Source organism: Elaeis guineensis, chromosome 12 (assembly GCF_000442705.2).
Source record: "Elaeis guineensis isolate ETL-2024a chromosome 12, EG11, whole genome shotgun sequence".
NCBI classification, from domain to species: Eukaryota; Viridiplantae; Streptophyta; class Magnoliopsida; order Arecales; family Arecaceae; genus Elaeis; species Elaeis guineensis.
This window is the reverse complement of record NC_026004.2, coordinates 13,009,074-13,022,686: the sequence shown is the minus strand read 5'-3', so window position 1 is coordinate 13,022,686 and position 13,613 is coordinate 13,009,074.

Sequence of the window (13,613 nt, the reverse complement as noted above, 5' to 3'; positions counted from 1 at the left end):
TTTGGTGTCCACTATGATCATTTTAAGATATATTTAATTGATGAAAATTATATTAAAAGAAATTCAAAGAAAAACTCAAAAATTTATTTAATTTTTAATTTTATTTTTTTAATATTTTAATATTTTTATTATCATGATTTTAATTTTTGATCATTGGGCTCCTAATTACCAACAATCATATGCATTTAATTTTATTTTTTGATCATTGGACTCTGTATTAAAAAATTTGATTGTTGGACTTCTCTTTAAAGATCTTAATGGATCAATAAAAATCCTAATGATCATAAACAGTTACAACGATCATATTAGTTGACTATAAAAAGGATCTTTTGGAATCTAATCCTAGAAGCTATTCAAGAGTATTCAAATTTTTTTCTCTAATAATTTTCTCTCTTCAATTATAATACTTCTTCTTCTCTTCATCTTCTTGGATACTGAAAGAGTCTTCATCAACCTCTTCTACGATCATGCTCGCAAGCGAAAGATCTTGATCGTATTTTAGGACAGTTTTTTCAGATATTCCTGCATAAGGGACGAAAATATGTCTTAGGACAGTGTCTAACATACTTCCGAATTTGATCTTTTTTATTTTTAAATTTTTTATAATTTTATAATTAAAATTTCTATTAGTTTTCTTAAATCATATCTGATTTTTAAATATTGTTCCAACAATCTAAGGCGTAATCCCCAGATCATGATTAAGAAGATAACAAGATGCTAGGTATTCATTGCTTGAAAAGTTTCATTCGTGATCTCAGGATAGAGGTGAATATCGGTATTTATTTTTATAAAAAAAATCAATCCATGTTGCTGACTGATCTCTTAAAATAGATGATCAGTAAAATAGAAATTTTGCTAGGATTGCTTTATTTCTAAATAAAATAGAAATGTCCAATGATATGTTGGTTCCGTGACATCACTTACTATTTCAGTAGTTTAGTTCCAAATACTTTATGTTGGGATAATTTAATCGACCCCCAATTTCGACTCTAGATCAATTTTATAAATATAATATACCGACTATCAATCAGTTGACCAACCGACAACCAGTTATTCTCAGCCATCAATGAACAACCACGATAACTCGATTAATCTCTGATCGATGACCATCAGCATATCAAAATTATCGATTGATGCTCATTCGAATCTTCATAACTACCGACGTACTATCATTACCGACATATAGTCGGCTTATCTAAAATTGTCAGCACAGAAAGCGCATAATGGCCTGAACATGTCAGTGATGGGTGTAACCACTCATCCCACGATCACATAATATCGGAATATGCGAAACCCACGTATCTAACCATTATAAATGGTTATCAACTACATATCACGATCATTAATGAGCATAAACAGCCCATTAACTCCATGATTATGGACCGATAATTGCCTTTTAGTACCAGAAAAAATGGAACCACGTGCTCGATGGTTACATCTGAATCACCTATAAAAGGAAGGTAAATAAATAGCATTAGTAAGATAATTCTGAGTTGATACTCTACCACTTTCAATATTCTATCTGCTGTTCATCACTCTCCACTGATTTAAGCATCGGAGGGTCTCCGCCAGACATAATTTTGGTCAGTGCAAACTTTTTTTGCAGGTGCTCTTCTCTGACGACGGGCACAATAGGAGATTGACCGCAACAGATTGGTGTGCCAGGAAGGGGGTGGATACGAGCAACCATGGTAAAAATCAGAGCTCAATATTTAACAGGATCCACGAGGCAATCTTTCTATTGGAAAGATATTCCTCCCCCACCTCCATTGGTAGAGCCCAGCTCTTCGTATCCTGTAGTCACTATGGACGTACAAATTGATGTCCTAATGCAGCAAATAAAGGTATTAACGAAGGTGATCCACAGCCTCCAACAGCAACAAACACAACAGCAGCAATCGATGGAGGAACAGGTGGCTCATTCGGTGCCATCTAGGCATAGCAGCCATCTTCCACGGTGTTCACCCTCATCATCTCCAGAACGACGATCGTCTTGGCACTCTCACTGAGATGGGCAACCGCATTCTCGGCACTCCCATCGTGCCACCCATCCTTCGCGGCATTCTCCCTCTCCTTCCCATGTACATAGTATCAAGAAGGAAAAAAACTGCATACACCTTCTGCTTCTCCATCCTCAAATTCTTTGAGAGATTCTACCTCGGATTATCTCGATAATGGCGGCTCGACGACTACGAGCACAAGTTCAAGGAGATCGACCACCAACTTGCCCGACTTCGGATGAAAGGTCAAAAATTCTCTAACGACTATGACTTCCACACTGCCCAACCTCTCTCTCAACATATTCTGGATGAACCAATTCCATCTCGATTCAAGATACCGCAGATGGAGCCATACGATGGCTCCATCGATCCAATCAACCATTTGGAGAGCTATAAGGCTCTCATGATGATCCGAGGATAACTGACGTCCTCTTATGCATCGGCTTCTCGGTGACTATTCGGAAGGCTGCTCGAAACTGGTATTCTGGGCTTTAACAGGAGAGCATTGACTCCTTCGAGTAGCTTGAGCATTCTTTCGTGGCCCATTTTAGCACTAGCCGAAAGATGCCATGAACATCAGACAGTCTCTTCTCCATTAAGCAAGGTAAGATAGAGATATTGAGAGATTTTGTGGCTCGTTTTAATGTGACCACACTTGAGGTCAGGGATCTCAATGAAGATATAGCCATATCGACTATGAAGAGGGGTCTGAAGGGATCTAGATTCACCTATTCTCTGGACAAGACTCTTCCCCGGACCTATGCTAAGCTTTTGAAGTGCGCATACAAGTATATCCGTGTGGATGAGGGTGCTTCTGACCAGCGCCAAACAGAAGGAAAAGGTCAAAAAAAGAAGCAAAAGAAAAATGAAGCTCCCATCGAATCAAGTCGGCCAACCACCAATAAATGAGCTTCACCTCGATGATGGAGACCAAAGCCAAACAACTATGACAGGTATGACTCCTATACTCTTCTTTCTGCTCTCCGTGTGTAAATCTTGATGGAGATTGAAGGAGAGGAGTATCTTCAACACCCCCACACCAATGAAAGCACCATCGAGGAGTCGTGATAGAAAGAAGTACCATCGGTTCCATCGTGATCACGGACACGATATCGAATAGTGCATCCAACTCAGGGATGAAATAGAGATTCTGATTTGATGAGACTACCTCAAAAAGTTTCGATGAGATCGTCCAACTCAACCTCCCATCGACTAACAGTCTCAGCCACAAGTTGAGAAAATGATCAACAATCGACCAATGACAGAAGTCATCAATATGATTTCTGGATGACAGAAAGAATAGGGGGCAACTTCCGAAGAAGAGTCGGTGAAGAAACGATGACTTGATAATGTAATTTTTTTTTTGAAAGATGATGTTCGGAGAATACAAACTTTTCATGATGATGCTATCGTTGTCTCGATGATGATAGCAAACTATGATGTAAAAAAAAATTTAGTTGATAATGAAAACTCAACTGATATTTTTTTTACTCGATTTTCTCTCGGATGCGACTACCGACTGATCGACTCAGAAGAGTCTCGATGTTATTAGTCGGTTTTACTGGAGATGCAGTTACTGTAAAAGGAGAAATCACTCTCTCATTAACCATAGGAACAGATCCACAACAGAGTACTGTTTTCTTGACATTCACAGTTGTTCGAATTCTCTCAACTTATAATGCCATATTTAGACAATCTGAACTTAATGCCTTAAGAGCAGTAGTCTCAACATATCATTTGCTGATCCAATTCTCAACAAAAAATAGAGTTGAAAAAATACATGGAGATCAACAGCTTGCTCGATGTTGCTTCCTCGTCTCCACACAAAATAATTAATCTGAAGACTCTATCCGTCGATAAATTGGACCAAAGAAAAAATGAAGAAAGGGGTAAACTAACCGAACAACTGATTTCTATCCCACTAAAAGAAGAAGATCCTGAGAAGACAGTCCAAATTGGATCGCAGATGTCTGATCCAGAGCAGCAACAACTGATAAATCTATTAAGAATAAATATCGATATGTTTGCTTGGTCGGCCACTGATATGCCAGGCATTCCTCTAGAAATAATAACCATCAGCTAAACATTGATCCAAAAGTTAGGCCGATGAGACAAAAAAAAAGACCTTTTGCTCCTGAAAGGCAAAAGATCATCAACGAAGAGATCGACAAGCTCCTCGCAGCTGGCTTCATTAGAAAAATTAATTATCCCGATTGGCTCACCAATATACTGATGGTGAGAAAAGCCAATAGAAAATGAAAAACTGCATCGATTATATGAATCTAAATAAAATTTATCCGAAGGATAGTTTTTTTTATCGAAGATCGACCAACTAGTTGATGTAACTTCGAGACACCGACTCTTAAGCTTCATGAATGTCTTTGTAGGATATAATCAGATTCGGATGACGTCTAAAGACAAGGAGCACACGGCCTTCATAACTGACAAAGGCATCTACTGTTATAAAGTAATGTCGTTCGGTTTAAAGAACGTCGAAGCTACTTATCAACGACTAGTCAATAAGCTATTCAAGGCACAAATCGAGTGAAATATGAAAGTCTATGTGAATGATATGCTGGTAAAAAATATTCAAGCTTCTGATCATATCTGAGATTTGAAAGAAGCCTTTGACACACTTCAACAACATCAGATGAAATTGAATCCGACCAAATGTACATTCAAAGTAACTTCTGAAAAATTTCTTGAATTTCTTATGTCACAACGAGGAATTGAAGTCAATCTCGAAAAAATAAAAGCTATCATCAATATGAAGCATCCAAACTTCAAGAAAGAGATACAACAACTCAATGAAAGGATCGCTGCACTTAATCGATTTATTTCAAGATCTGCAGAAAGATGTTTACCCTTCTTCAAGATCCTAAGACAAGTAAAAGATTTTTCATGATCGGATGAGTGTCGATAATCTTTTGAAGATCTAAAAAGATATCTAGCATCTCCATCGCTACTTACAAAATCAAAAGAGGTAGAAACTTTGTATCTCTATTTAGTAACTTCGACAGAGATTTTTGGTTCGGTACTCATCCAAGAAGATAAAAATCAAATTCAACGACCTATTTACTATACTAGCAATATACTTCATAATGTCGAAATAAGATATTCAAAGGTGGAGAAAATGATCTATGCTCTAATCATATCAAAGCAATGACTTCGTCCATACTTTCAAGCACATCCCATTGTCGTCTTGACAGATCAGTCGTTGAAAGAGATTTTATACCGACCTGATACTTCAGGTCGAATGATAAAGTGGACAATAAAACTCAGTGAGTTCGATATTCAATATCACCTATGTCCGTCGATGAAGGCACAAATTTTGACTGATTCATCGTCGAGTGTACTATACCTGACAATAATCTTGAAGATGAATCTAATAATAAAATAAAGCAAGTTGAAACTCTCAACTTAATATCAGTGTGGGTGCTACATATTGATGAAGCATCCAATGCACAGGATAGTGGAGCTAATCTTATCCTTATCAATTTCGAAAGAATTATAATCGAATATGTCTTTTGATTTAATTTCAAAGCTTCAAATAATCAAATCGAGTATGAAGCTCTCCTAACCGGCTTGAAGATTGCCAAAGAGCTTGATATTGATAATCTGAAGGTCTTCATCAATTCACAATTGATTATCAGACAAGTTAAGGATAAGTTTGAAGCCCGAGATCTCGTTATGATGAAGTATCTTCAAAAAGTGAAAGATCTTACATCGATTTTAAAATATTTTGAAATCTTTCACATTTCAAAAATAGAGAATGCTCAAGATGATGTATTTTTTCGACTTGCAACTACTTCATTCAACTCATTAGGTCGGACATTCGTCGAATATTTCGAGCAACCGAGCATTGATAAAGTCGAAGAAGTGTTACAACTCAATAATGAGCCAAGCTGGATGGATCCGATCATCCAATACTTGACCGATAGAACTCTACTTGCAGATCCTTTAGAAGCCAAACGACTAAGATGAATGGCCTCGCAATACATCTTAATGAATGGATAGCTCTATAAAAGATCGTTCTCTCTTCCTTTATTGAAGTGTTAGAGACTAACGAATGCCGACTATGTACTTCGAAAAGTTCATGAAGGGATTTGTGGAAATCACTTGGAGGATAAATCTTTAATATATAAAGTTTTACGATAAAGATATTATTGACCCACCATGAAGAAAGATGCAGTTGAACTTATTCGAAAATATGAACCATGCCAGAAGTATGCTAATATGCAACATCAACTGGCCAGTCGCTGACATCAATTATTGTACCATGACCCTTCGCACAATGGAGAATTGACATACTTGGTCTTTTTCCTCTGACATTCGGTCAAAAAAATTTTATTGTAGTTGCCATCGATTAATTTACCAAATAGGTAGAAACTGAATCTTTGGCACAAATCACTGAAAATAAGATAGAAGACTTCATTCAGAAGTCAATCATATATAAATTCGGTCTATCACACACCATCATCACTGATAATGATCAGCAATTTGACAATCAAAACTTTAAAGAGTTCTGTATGAAATTTTATATTATGCACAAACTCACATCAGTCGGCCATCCACAATCTAACGGTGAGATGTAAGTAACCAATCGAATAATTTTACATGGTCTCAAAACCAAACTGAATAAAGTTAAAGACCTCTGGGTAGAAGAACTATATCCGATCTTATGAGCATATTGGATAACTCCTCGTATACCGACGGAAGAATCACCGTTCAACTTGGCTTATGGAATAGAAGTGATGATTCCACTTGAGATCGAACTACCATCAGTAAAAGTTGAACAGTATAATGAGCCGAGCAATTCAAAATATCAGAGAGCCGATCTAAACTTACTTTCGAAAGTCCGACAGTAAGGTCAAGTTCAAATGGTAGCATATCGATAAAGAATAATTCGATATTATAATACAAAAGTTAAATCGAAGGTCATCCATCTAGGAGATCTGATCCTAAGAAAGGCAAAAATTTCAAAGCCTCTGGATCAAAAAAAATTATCTCCAAATTGGAAAGAATCCTATAGAATAATCGAGATACTTTGATCAGGTATATATCGGTTAGAAGCTCTTGATGGAACAACTATTCCTTGAACTTGGAATGTTGATAATTTAAAAATATATTTTCAATAAAGTTGTTCACATGTAATATTTAGAATGAAATATTGAAATTCAGGATCATGAAAGTTTTGATCAACTGTATCTACAAAATGACATCAGGTCGATAAATAATCGATCGATCTTTACTGACTATATCTCGATTTTTCATTACAAAAATCGACATACCGACTATATCTCAATTTTTTACTGTAAAAATTGACTCTAGTAGAATGACTACTTATGCCGACTTAGTTTTAACTAAGCAGAATATTACATAGATTTGATCCCGATCGAATCGAAAATATACTGACTTGACTACGGTCAGTCGAAGGATATTCAGCTAACCATCATCTATCAAATATTTAGACATACCAATTTGATTACGATCAGTCGAAGGGTGTTCGACTTATCACCATCTATCCAAATACCTAAAAGGTAAGGTATGTCGGCCGACACTCGACTAACAGAAACTCTACTACAGTTACTGAACATCCGATTCATCGATGGATAATTGGTTGTCCGATTATGATTCCACAATATTGAAAGTACAAAGAGGAAAATATCAAAAAGAGTTTGTACTTAAAAAATTTTTCTTTTCATCCATTGAAGAGAAGGTTACAAAATTGAACCAAAATTCGATTACAAAATTTATCTGACTACAAAAAAGGAAAAAGAAAAATGTTACATCGATCACTAGTCATTTTCTTTATCACCTTGCTCTGGCACAGCTTCGGTAGTTGGAGCAGGCCCTGATGCAGTCGGTGCATCTTCTTCAGTCGGTGTGGCACCCTCTTCAGCAGCCTCTTCTCCTGAACTAGGAAGAACGATGCTGCTCAAGTCTAAGTCCGGATATAATTTTCCAACTGCATCTCGACTATCCTCGTATTCGACACAGTAGGAGGTGAATCCGCCTTCGAGAATCTCCTCCTTGAATTCTTCCTAATCTTTGAAGTTCTCGATAGCCAGACTCAGAGCATTTCTCACTAACTCTGCTTCAGCCTTTGTGGAGGCTGACTCAGCATTGGCCAGTGCTAGCCTCTCTAGGGTGGCCCGATGCCTTCTGCATTCTGCTTCCAGCTCTTCAATGCAGCCGTCTCTCTCTCTTCGGAGCCAACCGATGGAGGGCTTCTTGCTCCTAATTTGAGACTCGAGAGATGTGATGTTCTGATAAGCCGACTCGAGCTCGGCTCTGGAGGACTGAAGGTCAACTGTCATAAGGAAGATTTCTTCCTGAAGCTTCTTCTCCCGTTCAATTGCCACCTGGAGTTATTTGATCGCAGCAATCTTTTCAGCATTGGCGGCTGCCACCTTATCCATCCATGATCGACAAAAATCGACGATCTTCTGATATTCGCTCTCTAAAGCATGCATATCGTGCGCCTACTAAAAAGAAAAAATAAGTCAAGTCAGATAAAAAAAAAGAGAGAAGGAATGTCGAAAAATTACCCCAATTATCGTCGGATAAAAGGAAGAAAACTTTTCAGACACCGTCCGATTCTTCCTATTCTCCCTATTAATTAGGAGAAGAGCAGCTTCGATAAGTCGTCTGGCCAATAATGGATTAGCCAGGGCTGACTTACTGATCGAGATCCGGATGTCGAAGAAGGTGGGAAGGCCCGTCGATGATCCATCATCGGCAGAAATGGCCGCTGCCTTCCTCCAGTCTGCAATCAGCGGTCGCGCACTTGAGATCGTCGAAAAGTTAGTACTTGACTGTGTCTAAGACTGCTCCACTGAAGGAACCACTGGCGTAGTAGCAGATTGTTCGAGTTCGGCTGTGACTGCTGATTCGATCTGAACCCCCACTGATGAAGCCATTGATGGTTCTGCCGCAGCCTCTACATCTCTTACTATTCCGACTCCAGCGGACGGTGCATCAGTTGGAGGAAGCATTGTCGGGGCCAATAATGCTAGGACTAGCTCGAGAGCTGTCTCCAACGGAACGTCAAGTTCCCTTGCCAGTATCGATGGGATGTCAACCTGACTCTTTCTTGGCGGTCGGAAAGATCCAGTATCGATCGCTGCCCTCTTCTTGACAGCATGCAAATGGATGTCAGTAGTCAAAACTCATGTCTTCATCCGCATAGCTGCAATCAAAGAAAAAAGATCAGTACAGAATTCAGAAACAAATAAAAGAAAAAGTGAAATGACCGACTATGTTATACCTAAGGAAGTTACTGAACTAAGTCCGACATCATAGAGAGCTTGTTCGATCATCAGCTCTCACTGCGGTAGAACTTCCATATCCTTTAGTCGGAGGAAATCTTTTCGATCAATGGCATCCACCCGACTATTCTCGTTGGGGCCAGTTCTTAGATCACCCCAGTATGAAGGAAAGCCCTAGGAAGAAAAAGAAGAAGTAAAGAAAAATTGATTCTTCCATCCATGAATGAACGATAAAAGATCAAAGATAAAAGAAAGACTCTTTTTCGGGTTGAAAAACCACCAACCCTTGACCTTAGGGTGAGGATGGAGAACAAAGACAATCTGAAATAAAGAGGGACGAGGATCAGTCCGGATAAGACGACATAATAAGACAAAACTAATGATCAGTCGGATAGAGTTCGGAGCCAGCGGAGCAGGACAGAGACTATAATAATCAAGAAGATTTCGGATGAACTTCGAAATCAAAAATCGAAGATTAGCCTGAAGATCCTGGACATAAAATGCGATCTGATCCAGAGGAGGAGAGTTCACCCGACCGTCCGGATCAGGAGCGGAAAGCTGATATTGCTCTGAGATACAGTATTGTTCCTGGAGCCGCTCAACATTAGGTTCGGATAAGGAAGAAACTTTCATTTTTGGACCCGAAGGAGAATTTGTCAGTCAGATTCTCCGACCGACTATCCTGAGAAGATGAAGCTTTCTTACTTATCATTGAAAATGAAAATCCTAGAAGAAAAAAAATCCTAAAAGAAAGAAAATCCTAAGAGAGAGAAAAGAGAACTCGATCTGGAACCAAAGATGATGCAAGGAATAGAACTCAAAAAGCTCCTAGTACTGGGGCAAAACCTTCTGGCAGAACCTTCTATTACAGAGGAAAGCGATAAATGTAAAAGTAAAGTCCAGATGAAAGTGACTTTGTATATATAGGATCTCTCAATAGTCTGAATAAAATCATTCAAATCAGGGTCTCCTCGGATGTCGACACGTGGCTACATCAAGACCGACCATTGATCGGATAATTTGATGCACCTATTCTCAGATCACGCCACCTCACCATTATCCGCATGAACAGCTTAAAGCCAATGATGTTTGGACATGTGGCCAAGATCTGCTCAAATCGTCCGAATTCTTCGAACACTGAATTATCTTCTCGAAACGACATCTCAATGATGATCTTGCAGATATCGAAACGACAAAACAGCTGGAGACCTCTCGTATTTTAAAAATCATTAATGCAAGCAGCCGGATCGGAGCTCGAAGCAGCACGTGACGTGACAACTCTCCTTTTGTCCAACATGATAGACCACGTGACGATATGCACGTCAGATCACCTTGGACTTGAAAGTGGGGGGCAACTATTGGGATAATTCAACCGATCTCCGATTCCGACTCTAGATCGACCTCATAAATACGATATACCGACTAATAATCAGTTGATCGATCGACAGTTGGCTATTCTCAGCCATCAACGGACAACCACGATAACTCGGTTAATATTCGATCGATGACCATCGGCATATCAGAGTTACCGACTGATGCTCATTCGGATCTCCACGACTACTGACATACTATCATTATTGACATATAATCGGCTTATCTGAAACTGCCAACGCAGAAAAAGCATAATGGCCTAAATATGATTAGTGACGGGTATAACCACCCATCCCACGGTAATATAATGCCGGAATATGCGGAACTCACGTGTCCAATCATTATAAACGGTTATCAACTACATGTCACGATCATTAGTGGGCATAAACAGCCCATTAACTCCATGATTATGACTCGATAATTGTCCTTTAGTGTCAGAAAAAGCGAGATCACGTGCTTGACAGTTACATCTGAATCACCTATAAAAAGGAGGTAAATGAATAGTATTAGTAAGGCATTTCTGATCTGATACTCTGCCACTTTCAATATTCTATCTGTTGTTCACTACTCTCCACTGACTTAAGCATCAAAGGATCTCCGTCGGATATAATTTCGATCAGTGCGGATTTTTTTTATAAATATTTTTTTTCTGACGACGGGTGCAATAGGGAATTGGCCACAACACTTTATATTATATATTCCTGATTGCGGATTTTATTTGGTGGAAATGAGCCATCTAGTTTTTCTACAAATTTTCTTTTGAACTTATCCTCAAGTTCCCAATGGTAGACCAGGTTAATTGCTTTTAATGCTGGATCATTACAGCTCATAAGCATAAAAATAATTTTTCAGGTGACTATTTTACTTGATTCTATTACATTCTGTACAACTTTTGACTGGACTTCCCATAGTCATGCTTTATATTCAACAGAATGGTTATTTATCAGCATGATTTGCTTCTATAACTAATGCATTTTTAGGTATATATACTAAACAGTATGTTAAGTTGAATTAAGATTCTTGACACTGAGAATATATACTAAACAGTATGTTAACTTGAATTAAGATTCTTGACACATCTTTACAATTGTGTTTCATGGACACAGTTTGAAGCCATGTATCACTACGATTTATTCAGCCAGTTTGGCATCATGTGTCATTAAGGCCATTTCTTAGAGCAAAAAATGGTAAATGCAATGCTATGAGAGAATTTAGTAAATGCACAACTATTTTTTTAACCAACTTGGAGTTTATTCATGACCAAGTACTGGGAGAATTTTTTTTGGGTAGTTGTGCAGGCCAGCCTGTTTAACCGGTACAGAAACAAAAAGACATAGAAGTGCTGTCATGATTGCTAAATCTCCGTCTACATGGGAGACTGAATTCCTTAGATCATTAACGAAATGGCAAAGTTAAAAACTTTCTGTAGGAATTTTAGGTAATTATTGGATGAATGGTTTTGATCTGTGCGTATTCCTGCAATCCTACAAATCAATATATTGAAAATTTCATAATTTTGCGTTTCTGTTTTTTCCCCTGTAGATTAAAGGCGCATCAAATTGCTTAATTATTATACTGGAGCATTTAGACTGCATAATTGTCTTTGTTTCGAAAAATTAGATAGCAATTTTTAAGTTTTAACAGCCAAGAGGCAGTGCTGTAATCTAAAATATCCTCAGTTTTACTTGTTGGTTTTTATTTCATTTGAAGGAAAAAGAAAAGCCTTGCACATTGTCATCTTTTTTAGACGTTAGACACATTTATCATAGCCCTGAGTGAAGTTTTCAACATTGTTATATTACTTAACTAGTTTTTAAGCTATTGTGCGCAGGTTTGTAGTTTATATTCATATAATTAATTATATTTATAAAAAAAAATTAATAACATGTCCATTCATATCTTTAATATCCTTAATATTTTTGAAGATTTTAATAACATTAGTTAATGGATATATATAAATTTTAATATTTTTATAAAAAAAAATTTATGAATAACATATCCATTCATATCCTTAATATTCATAATTGAAAATCTTAATAACACTAATTAATAGATATAAATGACTTTTAATTTCATTCATTAAGAATAAAATATGTGTATTCAATGCTTTAAGACAGAAGAGTTTACATGGTATGCATAGAAAAAAATGAACTGCTTACGTGAACAACTTCATTTGCAAATCAATCTTCTCTCACTTCCTGCTTTCTAATATATATATTAGATTACATACACCCAATTTTAGTTATATTGGCCGTCAATATCCAAGCCATTTTTCTAGCAAAACTGTATATGTTGTAGTTATTTTTTTGATTCCTGATGCCCCTAATGTTCTTTTGATATTCTGCATTAATAAGTTTCAAAACCCCCCCCCCCCCCCCCCCGCCCCCCACTTTTTTTTTTTTTTTCCCCTGCATATGCAGCTGCATGCTTAATTTTGTGAATCTTAAATTATTGATAGTAGTAATATGCTTGTGTATGTGCATGTAGCAAACTAAACTAAAGGTGCTTCATCAATGTTCAAAGCAATTGGCCATTGTTTTAGAGCTGAATGCTTAAGATACTTATTGTTACAATTATCTATAATGGGTTTAGGTATTGTAAGTTTAAGCATAGTAAGATAAGCATTGCATTCACTCCTTTCTTAATTATGTGGATGGGTTTTATTTTGTGCCTTACCAATTACCGTATAGTGATACCTGAATGGTTATTATTTATTGTTTTTCTTGATTTGTATAGCTCATGCTCAATGCAGCATATTTCTCAACCAGTTTATACAATGTAGCATATTTCTATTATTTAATTATTTTGGATGTTGTCACCGGCTATGCTAAAATGAGCAGCTAGCATGAGCAATAGCATCTAATTTAAATTTTATTGAGTATTTGCGGCATTTCAATCAGCTTAATTTTTTCTTTAGTATCCTATCTGATCAATAGTAGACATCACATTTGTTTCAATGGCACTGTTATTA